General features: G+C 41.1%; 1 protein-coding gene across 1 annotated transcript in view; it reads left to right on the forward strand.

The window, feature by feature from the left end:
* LOC122800112 overlaps positions 1–13,250 on the forward strand; it is a 300,532-nt gene extending 287,282 nt beyond the window's left edge. Inside the window, exon 8 of the mRNA XM_044069633.1 lies at positions 11,836–13,250. The gene's annotated coding sequence lies outside the window, so the exon portion shown is untranslated. The remainder of the gene's footprint in view (positions 1–11,835) is intronic.
* Positions 13,251–21,549: the final 8,299 nt, after the last annotated feature.

Here is a 21,549-nt window from a genome sequence, read left to right on the forward strand (position 1 = left end):
GTTTAATGTTAGAAGGTTTGGGAATTCTAACCATTTGAGTTAAGAGAGTACTGAGCAGTGGTGGGTTCTGTATGTGTGGCCTGTAGAGAATTTGGCAATTTTGTTGTAGCAGGATTCTAGATTGTTTAGGTCTGATTTACATATGTTTGTAAATGCTTGGGAGCCGTATAGGAGGATGGAAAGTAGTTGTGTGTGGGCAGTGGCTAGTCTGGCACTTTCTGTAATGTAAGGTTTGATTCTATATAGGGTACCTAGTTCGGAGTGGACTTTTTTGATGGTGATGGAGATGTGGCTATCAAACCTTAGGTTTTCATCAATTGTGACACCTAGAAGTTTGGTTTGGTTAGTGGGTTCTATTTTGGTACCATTTGTGGAAAGGATTGAAAGTGGGGAGGGACTGACATGTTTTGGGTTTGTTATAATTGAAAACAATTAACTTGGTTTTGTTAGGGTTTAGTATGAGTTGATGGTTAGAGAGGTAATTTTCTATGTCCTGGAAAGATTTTTGCATTTTTGTTTGTAGATCCTGGGGGGTAGGGGCCAAGCAGATAAGTGTGAAGTCAGTGTACTGGACTATGAAGGCTAGTTGGGTTGCAGATTTGAGGTTGGAGAACATTTGTGTCAGTGTGAGATTCAATGACAGCTCCTAATTTGCAATCATCTGCAAATTTAGGCAGCCAAAGACCACTGACATTGGCCTTGACTTCTGAGAAGTAAATGCCAAAAAGGAGCGGTCCAAAGACTGATCCCTGAGGGACTCCACTTGTGACTGGCCTTTTTGTAGAGGTGGACTCCCAATTCAAACTTCCTGGGTCCTGTCTGTGAGCCAGTTGGCTATGCACTGGGTGACATACGGGTTTGTACCTAACCTCTTGAGTTTGTCAACAGTGCCCAAGTGGGGTATTGTGTCAAATGACTTGGCCAGGTCAAGGTAGGCAGTGTGAATGATTTTGCCTTCATCCATTGCTTTGGTGACCTTCTCAAAGAAGTCCACTAGGTTGAGTAGGCATGATCTGCCCTCGACGAAACTAAACTGGATTGGGTCCAGTGTCTGTAGGTTTGCTATATCTCAGTTGATCATCTCCATGATAATTCTTTCCACAGCTTTACATATAAGACTACTGAGACGTATGGGTCTGTAGTTTCCAGGGTCTGTAGATGGCCCACCTTTGTGCAGAAGGATGACAGTTGCCTTTCTCCATTCATGAGGCACAGAACCAGCTTAGAGTCTACAGTTAAATAGTAATTCCAGAGGCCCTGATAGGTCATGTTTCATGCTATTTAGAAAGCATCCTGATATATTGTCTGGACCCATTAATGCAGTGTTCTTGGTCTTAGGGAGAGTATTAAGGACCTGTTCCCTAGTGATAGTAGGGGGAGTTATATTTGATGATATTTCCTGAAGGAAGGTTGAGTGGGAGAGATGGGTAAAGTTGGAGCTGAATTTATCAGCCAGGAGGTTTGCTATATCTTCTGGCTCAGTATAGGTGGCTCTATTTACAATGAGCTCTGCACACAGTTGTGTATTGCTTTTGAGGTTGTTGACATAGCTAAAGAATGGTTTGTGGGTTTCCTTGACTTACCTCAAATTTGGATTTGGTAGACTTTATTTGTCCTCTTGAGTTGTTTGTTTAGTTTAATGAGAGTGCTTTTACCTTGCTGGATGCTGCACCTCTTAATTTTTGCCATGATTTTCTTCCTTCTGTTACACAGCCTATTGATTTTGTGATTCCATCAGGGTGGCTTGTTTTCTGAGTTAGTTCTGTACTTCTTCCTGGTGGGTACAGCTGCCTCTATGCAGCTATTAACATGCTTGTACAGAGTGTCTGTGAACAGTTCTGAACAGGCAGCAATGTTCTCAGGGATTAGAGTGGCTTGAAATGTCGCCAGGTTCTCACTTAATAGCAGGAGGTTAGCCTTAGAATAGTTCCTCTAATTCCTGAATTTTCCAGGTTTAGCTGGGGATCCATTTTTTTTTTTTTACTTCAAAGGCGACCATTTTGTGGTCTGACCTTACCAAGGAAGGCATTACAGTAGGGGGTGTGCAGCAGTCTCCCATATTAGTGAGGACCATATCCAGTATGATTGCACCCCTGGTTGGTGTATTGGCTAGCTGGTCCACAGAGTTTGTGTTTACAAAATCCAGGAATCTCTGTGCATGTAGGTTTGGCGTCATATAGGATTCCCAGTTAATAGTGTGGTAATTAAAATCACCCATGAGTATGCTATTGGGTTGGATGGTTAGTGTTTCTAATAACTTTAAATACATGGTATGAGTTTCCTGAGTCATAGAGGGGGACCTATAACTTGCAAGGAAGTAGTATTGGATTTTACCTATGGTGATTTGAGCATGGCGCAGCTCAAGTGCATTGTCCTGTTTGATCAGCCTTGAAGTATATATATTTTTTATGTAAATAGTGCACCTCCAGCCTTAGTTCCTGCCTGTGAAGCAGCTGGCCTAAATGTGTGGAAGCTGGAAGGCATTATACCCTTGCACAATTGGTGGGCCCGCCATGGTTTTAATCCATCTCTCAGTGGCCGCACAGACATCAGCATTCTCTAGGGTAGAAAGAGCTTCTAGGGAGTGGAGTTTTTTGTTCAGACTCAGCATTGAGCAGTAATACCTTTAGATTTTCTTGGTTTTGATTTGCTGTGTTGGAAGTACTTTCAGTTTGGCATTGCCTAAAAAAGGCACTATGGGAAAGACAATGTTTTAGCTAATATTCAAAAGCTTAGAGGGGAGAGGTGCAGACCATCCCTGGCAAAGCAGGGTGGTCTGTTGGCCATCTCCTTGCATTTTGACAAATATTCCATCCCCTTAGAATGACACCAGAAACTAAGCCAATTATTAAAGTCAATCATCTTTTGTTCGTATTGTGGCATCATCCTTGGAGAAGGTAAAATGATGCTCAATGCTAGGCTCATACCAGCCTGAGACACATATTCCAGGATCTCCATGATGTCTATCTTCATATAGCCTAGGGAGGTATGTCTCAGGTCATTTACTCCCACATGGACTATGACTGAGCCATATTGGTAATTGTGGTCTAATGATCCGAGTGCATGCATAATGTGTGGATCCTAGCCCCTGATAAGCAACTGACCATAACTTTCTTCTTACTCATCCTGGTGAGAGGTACATCAGTGTGTCTCACGATGGAGTCTCCAATGACCAGAATGTTGGATTGTGTGTGGCTTGCCAGATGGGCTTAGAGGTAGAGGCTCCATGAGATGTGGGTCTATGTATTGATGTGGGGTGTTGTTTTGAAAGAGTGTATTTGAGGTTGCTGAGGGTATTTATTGCGTTCACTTCATCTAGAAGGTCTTTGTGGTTTAGGAAGATTACATGTAAGTGCCTCCGCATATGTGGGTTGATATGTCTGTTTTGAATTGTGCATGATGGGTGCAGAGTGTGTACTACTGACAACCTTATTAACATTAGGAGTACTTTTATGTGAGAGCTTTGCCTCCAGTGACATCTCTCACATACCATATCAGTTTTTTGAGAATTAACTGGTTGTCAGTAAACATAAGGCAATTTCTACATTGCCTCAGGATGCCCATATCCACCAAGCTGGTAATGGAGACAGTAAGGAAGTTCATATCCATGGCAACAGACCCTTTTTTATTGATTAGATATTGGAATGAGAATATCAGTCACTGACAGGAGTATCCAGTTTGCAACTATGTGGACAGTGCTTGTCACTGCAAGCTAATTGTCCTGTGTGCAACTAAGTATTGGAGAAATTTCAATTGTGCTTTTACAGGAAAAATGTCACTCAAGATGTCTGAGTCTGTACAGGGCACTGCCAAACACTTGAAGGGAAACTAATACATAGACCCTGAAAATTTATGGAGAAGTATTTAGGCAGATATTCTGAAGTTAGAAACAATTCAAGCAGCGCTTACTGAAAACAAAGAATTAGCTTGTCAAGAATGATGAAAAGAGGGGAATCGCATGAATGGCTACTGCCTGGCTCCTACTAATGCTGGTCTCACTACAGCTTCACTCTGTTGGGACACAATGCTCCTTTGCTTCTTCTCTCACCAATTGAGAAATATTAGCACCACTCCCAAGAAGAGAAGCAGGCCACAGTCTTGTCCCAGAAGATGCAAGGGTCTGTAGGCTTGTAGCTTTTTTTCTGGTAGATGCCAAGAACAGCAAGCAGACCAATCAGGAATGTTAAGCACAGACACTCACTCTCCAACCAGATACAGTCAGGAATCAATGTCCTCTGCTCCTTCTCTCGCTAGGACCAGAATATAAGCACAGATTCCAAGCTGTCACCTATAAAGCAGTTATTAGGCTTTCTGGTGATCAGCAGTCTCCAGGAAATAATCTCCCTATACTCCTTCTCTCACCAGGAGAAAACAGAAGCACTGATCCCAAGATGACTACTGAGAAGCAGAATGTGGGCTCTCAAATAACTGGTGGTCTTACAATAGATGTTTAAAGGTAAGATGAAAAAATGGTTTATCCTAAACACTGCAGTGTGCACTAAGCAGTTAGATATGAAAGTGGGTATCTTAAGTTTTAGCTGCCTAAGTGGAAAGCCACTATTTTTAGAAGAGCAAGATAGATTGAAAGGGGTAGACACTTTTGTATTCTGGTACTATTGAATATGGTGGGATGGCCAATAAATTTAATAGTTGAAGGGGAGTGATTTCACAAAATGATAAGGAAAGGAGATATTGCTGTAATTGTTTTCCATGATTTTGTCTGTCATGTGATGAGCTTGTTTGCAGCCACTGGGGTGGTTATATCACAAAGATCTGAGGCTCCGAACAGGGTGAGTATATAGTTGAGGGCCTAGGTCATGAATGTTTCATCCCTCTTTCTATACACTGTGCCAATGACCATAGTCACAATAATAGGCTCACATACTCTCGTGAACCTGCATGAATACATGTGGGGCACACTTAGCATGTTATTTAACATATTGCCTTTGCAGCCAATGGAGGTAAGGTGGTCAAAATTAAACTTCATGCAGAGAATGCATACATGCTGTTTCATTTCTCAAACTTTTCCATCAATATGAACACCTATTAATATTGGCATATTCACACCTTGCCAGAAGTCATGGTTCTGAGATGCCCTATGCTGTATAGCATTTGTCAAAGCTGAAAACAGGAATCACTGTAAGATGCTAGCCATTTTTCTCTGGAATGAGTTTTGAAGCATGACTATTGCTTCTAATGGCACTGGTTCTGGCAGGCTGACAAAGTAGTGCAGTAAGGAATCACTACCAGTGATGCCACCAGTATGTCTCACTCTGGTGAGCACTGAAGGTACCACTATAGTAACCCACAGAGGTGCCATCCTGAGCTTCTTCACTGATTGTAAGATCAGAGTAAGACCACCTGAGATGTATTGTAAGTATGTATGATACTGCACTTTTTTATAGAAAGTTTTGTTTCCAGACTAATATACAGAAGGACTGCAAGTAAATATGTTCATTTTTCTCCACTGCTGGGGGGGGGGGGGATATTCAGGAGAACAGTCTCCTCTTCTGGAGAAGGATGGAGTGGCTTTCCAGGCACAAGGGAGTGTATGTCCATCCCTTTCTTTATTGAAATGTTCTTGCCTATGGAAATATTTTTATACTGCATGAGTTCTAAACAAACTGCATGCATATTAGAAAACTGTACAGTGGGAACTGTTGATCTGCAGATATGTGTAGGTCTTAGTATTGACCTGGATGTTGTTTCACATGTTAGTCAGGCAGTGTGTGTGTGTGCTCATTTCACTGGCAGGCCTGCTCATATATGCCAGTGCTGCAGTAAGTGTTGGTAAGGGAGGCAGTTTCTCTTCCTGACAGAATGATGTTCCAGCAGTTTGTAGGTAGGGTAGCAGTACTACACCTGCATATACTTAGCAGTGGAGGTATTACACCCTGAAGATGTTTTCCGGTGTAGCATCTCGTTAGATAGCACATCAGAGCATAGCAACCTGTAGATATCAGACAGCCGTGGTGTCCCTCAGCGTTTTATTTATTTATTTATTTTTTTGCTTCTGCATTTTTTTTTGTACCAAGTATTTAATTCTAACATGATTTTATAAAGGTCATACATAGTGTTAATGCAGTTTCTCCCTCTTTCTCTCCTCCATTCCTTTGCTGCTACCTTTTCTTTTTTTAAAATGTGATTTATGTTTGTTATGTTATTCATCTCCCTTTATTTGTCTTTTATATACAGTACCTGCCACAGCAGTATCCCTGTCTAGGCTTAGTTCCATCACCCCCAACAAGTCCAAGCAGCACCTGAATATGCCACTTAACTAGCTGGCTGCCTCCCTGGTAGCTCAGCCAAGGAGGACTGATATGCCATCTTACCCTTTAGAGAGGAGTGATATGCCATCTTTCCCTTTAGGGAGAAGTGATGTGCCATCCTACCCTTTAGGAAGGAGTGATAAGCCATCCTCCCATTTAGGAAGGAGTGATGTGCCATCCTACCTTTTAGGAAGGAGTGATGTGCCATACTACTCTATAGGGAGGACTGATATACCATCCTATCCTTTAGGGAGGAGTGATGTGCCATCCTCCCCTTTAGGGAGGAGTGATGTGCCATACTCCTCTATAGGGAGGACTGATGTGCCATCCTACTCTTTAGGGAGGAGTGATTTCCCATCCTACCCTTTAGGAAGGAGTGATATGACATCCTACCCTTTATGAAGGAGTGATATGCCATCCTCCCATTTAGGAAGGAGTGATGTGCCATACTCCTCTATAGTGAGGTGTGATGTGCCATCGTACCCTTTAGAGAGGAGTGATATGCCATCTACCCCTTTAGGGAGGAATGATGTGCCATACTCCTCTATAGGGAGGAGTGATATGCCATCCTACCCTTTAGAAAGGAGGGATATGCCATCCTCCCATTTAGGAAGGAGTGATGTGCTACACTCCTCTATAGGGAGGAATGATGTGCCATCGTCCCCTTTAGGGAGGAGTGATGTGCCATCCTCCCATTTAGGAAGGAGTGATGTGCTACACTCCTCTATAGGGAGGAATGATGGGCCATCGTCCCCTTTAGGGAGGAGTGATGTGCCATCCTCCCTTTTAGGGAGGAGTGATGTGCCATACTCCCCTTTAGGGAGGAGTGATGTGCCATACTCCTCTATAGGGAGGACTGATGTGCCATCCTAGCCTTTAGGGAGGAGTGATGTGCCATCCTACCCTTTAGGAAGGAGTGATATGCCATCCTACCCTTTAGGAAGGAGTGATATGCCATGCTCCCATTTAGGATGGAGTGCTGTGCCATACTCCACTATAGGGAGGTATGATGTGCCATCTTACCCTTTAGAGAGGAGTGATATGCCATCTTCCCCTTTAGGGAGGAGTGATGTGCCATACTCCTCTATAGGGAGGAGTGATATGCCATCCTATCCTTTAGGAAGGAGTGATATGCCATCCTCCCATTTAGGAAGGAGTGATGTGCCATCCTCCCCTTTAGGGAGGAGTGATTTGCCATCCTACCCTTTAGGGAGGAGTGATATGCCATCCTACCCTTTAAGGAGGAGTGATGTGTCATATTCCCCTTTAGGGAGGAGTGATGTGCCATACTCCCCTTTAGGGAGGAGTGATGTGCCATACTCCTCTATATGGAGGAGTGATATGCCATCCTACCCTTTAGGGAGGAGTGATGTGCCATCCTACCCTTTAAGAAGGAGTGATATGCTATCCTACCATTTAGAAAGGAGTGATATGCCATCCTCCCATTTAGGAAGGAGTGATGTGCCATCCTCCCCTTTAGGGAGGAGTGATGTGCCATCCTACCCTTTAGGGAGGAGTGATGTGCCATCCTACGCTTTAGGGAGGAGTGATGTGCCATCCTACCCTTTAGGGAGGAGTGATATGCCATCCTCCTATTTAGGAAGGAGTGATATGCCATCCTCCCATTTAGGAAGAGTGATATGCCATCCTCCCACTTAGGGAGGGGTGATGTGCCATCCTACCCTTTAGGGAGGAGTGATGTGCCATCTTACCCTTTAGGGAGGAGTGATGTGCCATCCTCCCCTTTAGGGAGGAGTGATGTGCCATCCTCCCCTTTAGGGAGGAGTGATGTGCCATCCTACCCTTTAGGGAGGAGTGATGTGCCATCCTACCCTTTAGGGAGGAGTGATGTGCCATCCTACCCTTTAGGGAGGAGTGATGTGCCATACTCCTTTATAGGGAGGAGTGATATGCCATCCTACCCTTTAGGAAGGAGTGATATGCCATCCTCCCATTTAGGAAGGAGTGATGTGCCATCCTACCCTTTAGGAAGGAGTGATATGCCATCCTACCCTTTAGGGAGGAGTGATGTGCCATCCTACCCTTTAAGGAGGAGTGATATGTCATCATCTCCTTTAGGGAGGAGTGATATGCCATCCTCCCCTTTAGGGAGGAGTGATGTGCCATCCTCCCCTTTAGGGAGGAGTGATGTGCCATCCTACCCTTTAGGGAGGAGTGATGTGCCATCCTACCCTTTAGGGAGGAATGATGTGCCATTCTACCCTTTAGGGAGGAGTGATGTGACATCCTACCCTTTAGGGAGGAGTGATGTGCCATCCTACCCTTTAAGAAGGAGTGATGTGCCATCCTACCCTTTAGGGAGGAGTGATGTGCCATCCTACCCTTTAGGGAGGAGTGATGTGCCATCCTCCCCTTTAGGAAGGAGGGATATGCCATCCTCCCATTTAGGAAGGAGTGATGTGCTATACTCCTCTATAGGGAGGAGTGATGTGCCATCCTCCCCTTTAGGGAGGAGTGATGTGCCATCCTCCCTTTTAGGGAGGAGTGATGTGCCATACTCCCCTTTAGGGAGGAGTGATGTGCCATACTCCTCTATAGGGAGGACTGATGTGCCATCCTACCCTTTAGGGAGGAGTGATGTGCCATCCTACCCTTTAGGAAGGAGTGATATGCCATCCTATCCTTTAGGAAGGAGTGATATGCCATGCTCCCATTTAGGAAGTAGTGCTGTGCCATACTCCACTATAGGGAGGTATGATGTGCCATCTTACCCTTTAGAGAGGAGTGATATGCCATCTTCCCCTTTAGGGAGGAGTGATGTGCCATAGTCCTCTATAGGGAGGAGTGATATGCCATCCTACCCTTTAGGAAGGAGTGATATGCCATCCTCCCATTTAGGAAGGAGTGATGTGCCATCCTCCACTTTAGGGAGGAGTGATTTGCCATCCTACCCTTTAGGGAGGAGTGATATGTCATCCTACCCTTTAGGGAGGAGTGATGTGCCATACTCCTCTATAGGGAGGAGTGATATGCCATCCTACCCTTTAGGGAGGAGTGATGTGCCATCCTCCCCTTTAAGAAGGAGTGATATGCTATCCTACCATTTAGAAAGGAGTGATATGCTATCCTCCCATTTAGGAAGGAGTGATGTGCCATCCTCCTCTTTAGGGAGGAGTGATGTGCCATCCTACCCTTTAGGGAGGAGTGATATGCCATCCTACCCTTTAGGGAGGAGTGATATGCCATGCTCCCATTTAGGGAGGAGTGATATGCCATTGTCCCATTTAGGGAGGAGTGATGTGCCATCCTACCCTTTAGGGAGGAGTGATATGCCATCCTATCCTTTAGGGAGGAGTGATATGCCATCCTCCCATTTAGGAAGGAGTGATATGCCATCCTCCCATTTAGGGAGGAGTGATGTGCCATCCTCCCATTTAGGGAGGAGTGATATGCCATCCTACCCTTTAGGAAGGAGTGATATGCCATCCTCCCATTTAGGAAGGAGTAATATGCCATCCTCCCATTTAGGGAGGAGTGATGTGCCATCCTACCCTTTAGGAAGGAATGATGTGCTATCCTCCCCTTTAGGGAGGAGTGATGTGCCATCCTCCCCTTTAGAGAGGAGTGATGTGCCATGCTACCCTTTAGGGAAGAGTAATGTGCCATCCTACCCTTTAGGGAGGAGTGATGTGCCATCCTACCCTTTAGGGAGGAGTTATGTGCCATACTCCTTTATAGGGAGGAGTGATATGCCATCCTCCCATTTAGGAAGGAGTGATGTGCCATCCTACCCTTTAGGAAGGAGTGATATGCCATCCTCCCATTTAGGAAGGAGTGATGTGCCATCCTACCCTTTAGGAAGGAGTGATATGCCATCCTAACCTTTAGGGAGGAATGATGTGCCATCCTACCCTTTAGGGAGGAGTGATGTGCCATCCTACCCTTTAGGGAAGAGTGATATGCCATCCTACCCTTTAAGGTGGAGTGATATGCCATCCTACCCTTTAGAGAGGAGTGATGTGCCAATCTACCCTTTAGGGAGGAGTGATATGCCATCCTTCCATTTAGGAAGGAGTGATATGCCATCCTCCCATTTAGGAAGGAGTGATATGCCATACTCCTTTATAGGGAGGAGTGATGTGCCATCATCTCCTTTCCCTGGTGATGCTTCACTGGCTAGGAGCAGAGTTGTTCCCACAAGTGGCCCAGCCATATGTAACCCACAGGGAGCTGGAAAAGGTAATGGAGAAGCTGATGGACCAGTAGATAGATGCCCACATCATCCACCTGGAAAGACTCCTCATGCACCAAGTAGAGATGCATTTCTGCCTGGTTCTACCAGAAACATCCCAGCCAGGACCTAATTAGGATGGTGGACAGGGTGCTGTCTAACCTCTCACTTAGTATTACACAGGCAGGGTATAATAGGAGCCTGACCTCCATCAGGGTGCATCCCTCCCATTTGTGTCCATACCTTCTCTTATTTGTTGTCCAGTACTCCTATCAGCAGTGTTTGTCCCCAAACCATTGTCCTCCCCTCCTCCAGTGTATCATATATATGTTTGTGTGTTTACCTCTGCTACCTACCCTCATGCTCTTACCATGCATTCACTTTCCACACCTTTCCCTCTTGTAAAAAAGTGTGCACCTGTCTAACAAAAAATATTACTCATCCTACCGCACGCCATCACATTATTTCTTTACCTGTTTCTCTTGAGGACTTTCCTCAGCTTGCTTCCCCCTTTTGTCTCACTCTCCTACACTTCTATTTCCACACCATATTGTGGCAAAAATAGGTTTAAACAGTGCACTGGCCCATTTAAAGCAGCATATTCCTTTTCTCATCTTCTCACTTATTAGCACATGAGGACAAAATATGATGTAAACTGTTTCCACAGCTGTTAATGCAGCTTTCTGTCCCTTGCCACAGGTCCTGCACTGGGCGTGAAGGGGATTAATAATTACCTACACTTCTAGCTCTGACTTTTCAGTTTGTTAATTGATAATGAGCTCTAAGCTGTATTGCACCAGGTATCTAAACAGAGGGAGGCCAGTGTCCATCATGGTGGATATGTTTCTGAATCTCAGGACTATTCTTTTAGTATATCATGCTGTCAGATAGTGAAACTATTTCGTAAGTGCATTTGGAGAGGTTAATAACACAGCAGCTGTGGATACCTCAATGGCTGTTCAGACAGGATGGCACTGTAGCAGTTGAAGATATAGCAATGATAATTTGCTACAAAAACAAATATTAAAAACCGTATCACACAACAGAAACCCTTTATGAACCATTATTTCCCACAGAATGTTTTAATGATTTGCTTTCTTCCAAGTTTTTATTTTACCTTTTTATTGTCACTGTTACTTCAGAATATAGCTCAGAAATATAGCATTTGCATGGATTAGTCACTTTTTCTAAATGGACAGAATATTTGAAGTCAGATGGGAGGATATTTGGACTCATATATTTATTTTTGTTTAAAAAATAGCTAACTATAAAAGGAGACCTAGCCCAGTATTACTCCTAGTTAAGATTCTGGATCAGTGCTATTGTAGAAAATTAATGCAAACACTATTACAACCTTATGCTGTATTTTTACAGATGTTCTTCAGTCTTGAACAACTAACAAAGAAGAGCTCACATCGCAGAGAAAACGCCTGCCTTAAATAAACTCTGGATAAAATGGGTATTTTTGTTGTTACTGTATTACAGGATATACATAAATATTTTGTGTTCTTTTGTATATTATAAACATGACTGGCACTTAATCAGGCCCTGTGTTCTAACAGGTTTAATTATGAATATTTCATATATACCAGTCGAGAAAGATCAGCAGAACACTGTGAATATGTTCAGATGTGGTACTGTTGTATAAAGACCAGCCCTACAAATTCCCATCCATCCGGGATGGCTGTGTAAGAAGTCAATACCCTAAAGTAACTGCATTCCTTTCCACAAGATGCATTAATCTCAGAGCTAATTACAATTAAGGTGTCTCCTGCTGCATGGATCTAAGAGGGGTAGGACCCCATGAAAATCTCATTTTACCTGTAGTGTGAATTTGTTATACTTTTCTTTTTATACTTTGCATTGTCAGGCTTTACAGGGTCATTCTTAGCAAAATCAAACTATATCTACCTGTTTTGTTTATGGAAACACCAATCAATGTATTTTGCTTTGCAGTTATGTTTTAACTTTTAAAAGACTGCTTTACTTTACTTAAACACTAAATTTGAAAATCTTCTAAACATAGGCTGGAAGAGCAGCTTTTTAAAATTAAATATACCCTGCCGCTAGGCAGCATCTCATATGTCATACTAGTAGTGGAATTTGAGCATACCATAGTAGTGTGTACCTCTCAATTGTCCAGATTTTTGCCTCATATTTTTGGTCTGCTCCTCATAAAAAATGTGGTTTTCTGGCAGGTCACTGAGGATCAAAGTCACTAAATAATGACATTCACTTGAATTTCCAACTTCCTATCCTTCAGAAAATGCAAGGTAACACAAATACTTTATTCTAGCCACTTCTTTAGTTTATAAATGTGTCCCTATTTCTTGGCCTTTGTACCCATCTTAATTTAAGATTTGTGCAGATTTCATGCGATAAAAGGTTGAGAGGTATGTAGTGGTGGCAAATGGCATAGTGCCATATTAGGTCATAATATGAACAGTAACTAATAAAGGTAGTATTAATGGAAACAATAGGGTGAATACTTTCTTTTCAACAAGTAAACCTGACAGAAATTTTAGAAACCATATTTAAAAATTGATAAAAATTTACAAAGCATTCTTAGTTTTAAGAATAAGTCATATTTTAAAGAAAATCCTGGGTAATTAATACCATGACAGCTAAGCTAGTGGGTAAAAAATAAATTGCTGGACAACTAATACTATGGCAACTATGATAGTGAGTTGTTTATAGACCTTTTAGACCTCACTGAGACAGATGCCTGGTGTCAAAGCCATGGCCTCAAGCTCAATGCCAAAAAGTGCATTGTCATCCCTTTTGGTAAATACTCTGTACCCATGAACTACCACATAGGTGGTAGTCTACTTAACACCGAAAGTGTGATAAGAGACCTTGGGACACAGGTGGACAGTACTAGTCTCTCCTTTGATAATCACATTGCCACAGTAGTCAGGAAATCCTTCTACCTGGCACACCTCATCACAAAAGGTTTCTCATTCAGGAAAAAAAGAGGTCATTGTTCCCCTCTACTCATCACTCATTAGACCCATTATAGAGTACAACTCCCCTTTTGGTATGTACCTCACAAGACATCTACAACAACTGGAAAGGCCACAGAAATACCTCACAAAGAGGATTACCGGCCTCAAACAGATGCCCTATGCAGACCGCCTCAAAAAACTCCACCTTTACTCTGTCACATATCGCCTGCTCAGAGGCAATCTCTGCCTAACATACAAAGCTATGTCAAACCCAGAGCTGTTGGACATGCTCCATGTAAAGAAATCCCAATCCCTCCGAGCTACACGCTCTAGGGACCTAAACCTTGTCACCACAATAAACAGAACATGCTGGAGGGATAGATTCCTGTCCCAGAGACTTCCCATACTCTGGAACAGACTACCTATCTGTCAAACAGAGCTCCTCATTAGCACTCTTCAAGAAAAATCTTGATGATTGGATGGGAAATAGGAAATTCACCCCAGGGATCACTTCTGTGGCTCTGCTTGACAGGGGCACAGGAAAATAATTTTCTTGGGTGGCAAAAGCCAGGGTATCATTTGGCTAGGCTTATATAGGCCCTAGGGCCAATAGCCTAGTACCTACCTATGAACCTATGACCACTAAAAGACTGCTTTAAGGTTAGGTAAGGAGGTGTTATTTATAGACCCCCTCCAAAAAAAGAGTGATTTGAGGTCAGCTAAGGGGGTGTTAGTTATAGACCCCCAACAAAAAGGACTGCTTTGAGGTCAGCTAAGGGGGACTTACCTTAGATCTGTAATTTTAAAATAAAAAAATACTGAAAATAATAAACAGAAGTGTAGGTTAAATAGCAGGAATGGTAGGGATTTTTTGACTGCTTATTTATAACAGTGGGGGGAGCTAAATAGAATGCCTGCTGTCTGTGACAGAGGTATATCTTTGTAATTCATCAAAAGATACTTAATTCTCAAGATAGCTATAAAAACCGAGGACATCTTTCCACTGCTTCTACATTAAAAGAGCCATGGAAAGGCACAAAGTGCTATACTGTTAAAATCCTTGCCTCAAGTTGCCAGAGCCTGAGGTTGAGTTCTAACCTCTTATCAATCTCTTTGTGGAATTTACATGTTTTCCCAGTCTCTGTGCTAGTTTTTTTTTTCTAGTAAGTATGGTTTCTTTCCTCCTCCCAAAGGCATTATGCTTGACTGGCTGCTTCAAAACTGCCAATATGTATTGCATCTACACTTGACCTTGTGGCCCAGATCATGGCTGCGAAGGATCATTTAACTTACCTGGTTAACAAATAATAATAAACAAAAACAACAGCCATTACGCATTAATCTTTCACTTAATAGCCATTTTTTTTCTAAATGCTTGACTTAGTTTCTAATACTAAAAAACAACATCCTTAACTCAGTTCAGATGTGGCAAAAATATTTAGATGTCACTTCTTTTACCATACTTTGTAATGTACAATTCATGATTGAATCACAGCACACATCTGACTCCTGCCAAACGTGTTTACCTCTGGGTGCCCATTACACCAGTGTCTCAGTTGTATAAGAACAGTGTAGCTCAAATAATACACATATGTGGACATTATCAAGTTGATTCCTGTATCTCAAAGTATTAACATCTTACTGACCATAGCTTACTACATTCTAAACCTCACTTCTTTGTTTTTACTTATTCAAAATAGTTGTCACTTTGAAGTATTATGATTTTCTGACTGGATTATTAGAGATAAGTTGTTTACTGGGCTTGTTGTTTACTGAATCTTTTGAGATACTCCCTTATTCAGAATACTTTTCATAGACTCTGTTAAGACCTGGGAAATACTATGCATAGTGTGGTCATATTGTTTAGGCTTAGTTGAGGCTGTATTGTTAATTTATCCCCAGTATTACCAGTACAGACTGTGGCTTTAGAATCTGCTTGAATTTGAATGGGACCATACCACATGTTTATGGGCAACTATCTTGTCTTTCACTGAACTTATTTATAGCATGTTTTCTAGTTCTGTTTATTTAGTTTGATCTGCTGGCATACTGTATGTGGTGACTATAAATATTATTTCTAATGTCATTTATTTTTGTCTACACTAGATGGTGCTAATTTAACAAAAATCACCAGCACATTGTAGTTTACTGTTATAAATGCTGTTTCCATTTCTCAGTTTTTAGTTTGCTACTACAAGCATACCTCTCAACTGTCTAGATTTTCACAGTGTCCAGATTTTTAACTCATATTTTTGGTCTATTCCTCATAAAATTTGTGGTTTTCTGGCAAATAACTGAGGAGTGAAGTCACTAAATAATGACACATTTGAGTTTCAGACTTCGAATTATTCAAAAAATGATGGTAACACAAACTTTTTATTCTAGAAACACTTTAAGGTTATAAGATCCCTATTTTTGAGCCTTTGCCCCCCCCCCCCCCCACAACTATTTTGGCTTTGTCCAGATTTCTTGTGCAAAGAAGTTGAGAGGTCTGATTACTCGTGCTACTTACTTTAGTGTTTTTGTCAAAGAGAAACAGATCACCGTAAACAACACTTTCATTAAGGACTCAGTTACTGCATTTTCCTCTTTTTGTGGCTCTCATTCCTGTCATACCAAAAAGATTATGAAAGGGCTAGGCTCACACTACAAGCAGCAGAATTTGCTACAATGTATTAATTTTGTAACCATTTACCATTTAAACAGTCAACCAGACAAGGGAAGAGTCATAGGAATAAAACAAAACTAAATAAAACAGAAAGGAGAAGAAATAAGACACACAATAACACAGAGACAAAATGTGAAAGAAGTGTCATATGACATGGTACGAGCAAATAAAATGTTACTGAGCATACTCCACATGAAATGAGAGGGCTGCTTATGGAATGACCCTACATAATCCACCTCCTCTCCTCTAATACTACTGCAGCAACCATTTCTACATCCTCTCTCTGCCTGTGCTTCAAAAAGTCTACTAATAGTCTATAGTTCTTACTCCATGCTGGAAACTGGCTTTTGCCTTATGATTATCTCCTGTATGTGTTTAACATTTATAATTTAGTGGTTCTTTTTGTCTTGCAAACCTGACAGAATTTTCTGTATTTTTGCTTACTATTGTACGTAGCTCTGTACTCTATGATGTTCAAATTACTGACCATTTATGGTATGTTGTTTTTATCTTACTCTTAGAAGTATTGTAGTTTTATAATTCTTAGTTTAATTATTATTTCTGCTATATGACTATTTATGTTACTGATACTGTTTTGAAGCTTTTCTCCTCAGGCCTCTACTGAAAAGGGGCTACCTGCCCAGTCGGACTAACCCAGTTAACAAATGTCAAATAATGATGGACACTGCTAGGGCTACTACCTATCTTTCTTTATACACAACAGTTCCTATATGGAGAGTTGCAAACTGAAGGGGAATCTTCAGTCACGTTATCTCCCCCTTGCTATCTTAATTTCACTCACCCTCTTTATTATCTTTATTTTCACTCACTCACTAGCCTAAACCTGCCACTACAGCAGGTAACCACACTGAGTGCCAAACCACTACTACTCTGGCCACAGATTATGGAGCTGCAAGACTGTTACATTTTCTTTCCTTGACCAGTCTCATCACTCTAGGCATTCTGGGCCAGTGTTGCAACTATTTCATGATTAATAGCAATCCATTATTGTAACCTAACCAAGACAACAAAGATTCATCTGCAAGACTTGCATTTGCATGCACAACTACTGGCAGATTTCTCAGATCTTATTAATAAACATATATGCTGAAGTAGTAAGAAAAACATTTTCAAGTCCTCCAAGACACATGAGAGGACACTTCAGGGGCTCGGCCACAATTAACTTCATACTCACATAAACCCCCTACTCACACAGGTGCATTAACAGTCATGCCTCCTACCACCACTTCTGCACATACTGTTAAACAAAATCACCAAGCTAAAAAGGCATAGCCCTTAAAGCAGACGGAGCCTACAGCTAAAGTGCTAATAGTAAGCGTACTTATTGGTGACTCAGTTGTCAGGCATACAGCTACTGCAGTAACCAGACTGGCAAAGGACATGGTGACCATCAGTTGTCTCTCAAGCACTGGGATTAAGGATGTCAGTATCTGTGTCCCAGTGCTGTAGAGCAGGGACACTTAGAATGCCAGGTTTGATAACACAGTATAGTTTTGGCAGTATTATTACAGGTTAGTACTGTTGGATTAATATCCTATCAACACCACTCCACCCCACCCCACCCAGCATATCCACACATTATTGCTGTTTGTTTCTTCCAGCACTTGAGAAGTTTCTGAAACATAATATAATTTACAGTTAAGAAAACATGTCAACAGATGTAATATTTATCTACAAAATAAGGCTAAAAGATGAGAATATTAAAGTAGTGAGCAGAATGCAAGGCTTTACTTACCTTAAAAAGAGGTGAGCCCCTACACCCCCCCCCAAGATGAAGGAGAAATGACTACATTTCTATTAGTATATTACCCACAGAATCTGACTTTGGATTGGTGCTGTCTAGCCCCGTTTTTATACTTAACGCAAATCAGGACCAACGTGAAACAGAATAAAGATACTATAACACACAGGGAAAAGTGTTATCTTGATGTCTGTCAAGACTTGTTTAATGTGAAACCTTTTAAGACTGTTTTTTTATCAAGTTAACTGTGGTGTAGCGCATTAAATGGTACTTCTGTATTTACTGCTCTAACATGCATGCGTAGTGCTTCCCAGTTTTGTACAACAGTACATAGATCCATCGATATATGCTTTAAGTACCTATTGAAAATGTTCATTTTGGTTGTGCAACTCATTAAAATGCAATGTGCATAGAGCTACTTTTGTACTGTCTGTTTCAACATTATTTTTGTACTTCCATTATCTGCACCTTTTTGAATATTATTATTAATTCACAGAAACAATATATGAATACAGTTTTCAAATACTGGATGTCTACTTATTTACAATAGTAGCCCAGAATTATAAAAGGAATTCATCATGCTTATGTTTTATAACACAGTTTTATTTAATTTTAACTTGCATCAGCTGTCTGATGTTAGAGACAGAAACTGAAAAAACATGTGGAGACTTCTAATCTTTTTCTATCTTCTTGAAATAAAAGTGTAATTTAATAAAGTTACATACTAATAATGAACTGTGTAAAATTTATTGTTCAAAATCTTGGTAACAAAATAGACAGATGTGGATGAGATTTAGCCTGCAATGACAACTGTGAACATTGTTGAAAAACAGGCAGGAAAGATAAATGGAGAATCTGTCTGTTTCTCTCTCTCTCTCTCTTTCCATATGCTGTAATATGCAATGGCGCCCTCAGGCAGGTGCAAGGGGGTGCACTTGCACCCCCACCCCCCTGGAACTGGCTGGCTGGAAGATTAATTTTCTTCTAATTAAAAAAAAGATGTTGTTTTTTTAAGGGTGGTGTTCTTTAAGAACACCCTTTATGGCCAGTTGCACAGATGCATCAGGTGTTTGCAACCTGTTTTTGTCTTCTGCATCTGTGCGACCGAGGGTTTACAGATTCATCTTCTGTGGCTGCGTGGAATTTGAATTCTATAAGACATTTGGACTGCGGATGAATGTACAAGTAGAGGTAGGTGTGTGCGTGTGTGTGTTTAAGAGTGGTGTGTGTGTAAGAAATAGGTTAAGTAAGGGTGTGCAGATGTAAGAAGTAGGTATGGGTATGTATGTGTGTATGTAACAAGTAGGTAGGTAAGGATAGGTGTGTGTGTGTGTGTGTGTGTGTTAGAAGTAGGTAGGTGTGTGTGTGTGTGTGTGTGTATGTGTGTGTGTGTGTGTGTGTGTGTGTGTGTGTGTGTGTGTGTGTGCATATGAGGGATGTAGGAGTGTGTATGTGTGTTTGTGCGCAGGTAAGAGGGAAGTAGGAGTGTGTGTGTATGAGGGTGGGGGGGTTCATACCTCTTAATTATCCAGATTTTTGCCTCATATTTTCTGTTTATTTCTTACAAAACTGTGTTTTTCTGGCATATTATTGAGGACTGAAGTCAGAAAATAATGGTAGACATTTGAACTTTAAACTTCATATCCTTCAGAAAATGCATTCTAACACAAATCCTGTTATTCAAGTAACTTTCTAAATGTGTCCCTAGTTTTGGGCCTTTGTCCCCAGCATTACAACAGGCTTTGTCCGGATTTCTTGTGCTAAGAGATTGAAAGTTATTGTGTGTGTGTATGTCTATATAAGAGGGAGGTAACATACCCCTCACCTGTCCAGGTTTTTGCAGAATGTCCAGATTTTTGCCCCATATTCCACCTAAAAAGGATTGAAGTTGCTAAATAATGACAGACATTTGAGTTTTAGACATCATAGCCTTTAGAAAAATGCATACTAACACAAATCCTGTTATTCTACCATTTTTTAAGTTCATGAGAGCAATATTTATCATCTGTCCCTATTTATTTTAGCCTTTGTCCAGATTTCATGCACTAAGAGGTTGAGGTGTATAGTGTGAGCGAGAGTGAAATGCCCTAGTTAGAGTTAGCAGGTGGAATTTATTTTAAAGTGCATTTTCAAGGAATTGTGAGCTTCAAAGGAAAAGAAGTTTACTGCTGCTCATGCTACGTCTGCTTAAAATGTGCAATTGGTGTGTTTAGCAATGGTATCACTATTGTGACATAGAATTTTAAAGTAGTGTTAGTAGCATAGTGGGTAGTATACTTGCATCTTGATGCAGAGGACCGTAAGTTCTATTCTCACAGCATGTAGATTTGTATTTTAAGGGGGTGGGGTGCTGCAGTCCTGAGTATGTCCTCCTTTGGATGAGATGCCACCCATTCTCTATTGCAATATACCAGCTCAATATTTTTTAAATGTAACACAGGCAATTTGTTCTTCAACGGCAGCAGGTACTGAATTTGTAAATGAAACACTGAAATATAAAGTTGTTCAACAACCTCTTCATTAGTTTCAGATCTCTTTAATGTGGACTTGTTCAGATGACTTTTACTTCTGCAAAAATTGTGCATATTGACTGATATTGGTGAATTGTAATGACAGAAGTCTGAGTGGCCTTTTATGGTTGAAATGTTCTGAATTGGGCAGTTTGTCATTATTGGTTCATATGTTTTGTTTCATTGCTTACTGGAAAAATGTTCAAAACTATAAATTTAAAACACACTTTAACAAGTGGTGATGCATTATACAAGGGATATAATTCAATTATTATATATTATAATTAATACAGACAGGAAGGTGAACCAAATAACTTTTGCATGGTCCTACAAATGTGTGCAAGGGGCCTATGATATGAAAACAGCCCAAAGGTAAATTTAGCCCGTCACTTGCCAGATGCATTTTCTTTGAATGTGGGTTTCAATGCTGTTTCAGTGAATGTGAGTTTCAAAGGTAGAGAAGTTTTAATGCTAAGTCTGTTTTCACTGTAAGACTATTGCTTTATTTAGCAAATGTCTATTGCTTTGTTTAGCAAATGTTTATCAGTGTTTGTGCTAAAAAATCTGAAATAAAAGTTGTAAATTAAATCCAGATATTTGTAATCATTGTAGAAGTAAAGCACAAAACAGTACACACACTGCAAGTTTTGAACAGTGTTTATGGCAACTGGGGAGAAATAGTCAAGTCATGGGACACTGGAATGGCTGCGTGGGGGTGCTTAGTGGGGGTGCTCTGGGTTTGCACTGCCCTACAAAAACTACTGCAGGCTCCCCTGGTAATATGCTTTAGTTTTTTTTTTCTTGATTTAGTTTTTAGTAAATGTATTTTATTTAACTTGTTATGGTGCATTTGAGCAAAAGATTTCACAAGTGAAAGATTTAAAGTGACTGTTTTAGCCTTCTGCTACCTTCTAGTGTGATTTAGAAGCACCATGTAGTGCACAGGGTGTTACATTGTATCACTTCTGTAATATGTCCAGCTACAAAAGAATCTTCAGTTCAGTAATCAGCTTTACATTGTAACGCTTTGTTTCCTAACGTACACTACTGTTGCGTTTTCAGTCACACCCCTAATGTTTTTTCTGATAAAACATAGGCTCACTTTTCCACTCCAGCATAATCTTTTTCTATAACTTCTTTCAATGGCATTAGAGTATTGTCTTCATTTGAAGTGGGAAAGCATAGGTTTCATTGCTGTAATGG

The sequence above is a fragment of the Protopterus annectens genome, chromosome 4.part0 (genome assembly GCF_019279795.1).
Source record: "Protopterus annectens isolate FY-2018-M chromosome 4.part0, PAN1.0, whole genome shotgun sequence".
Lineage (NCBI taxonomy): Eukaryota > Metazoa > Chordata > Ceratodontiformes > Protopteridae > Protopterus > Protopterus annectens.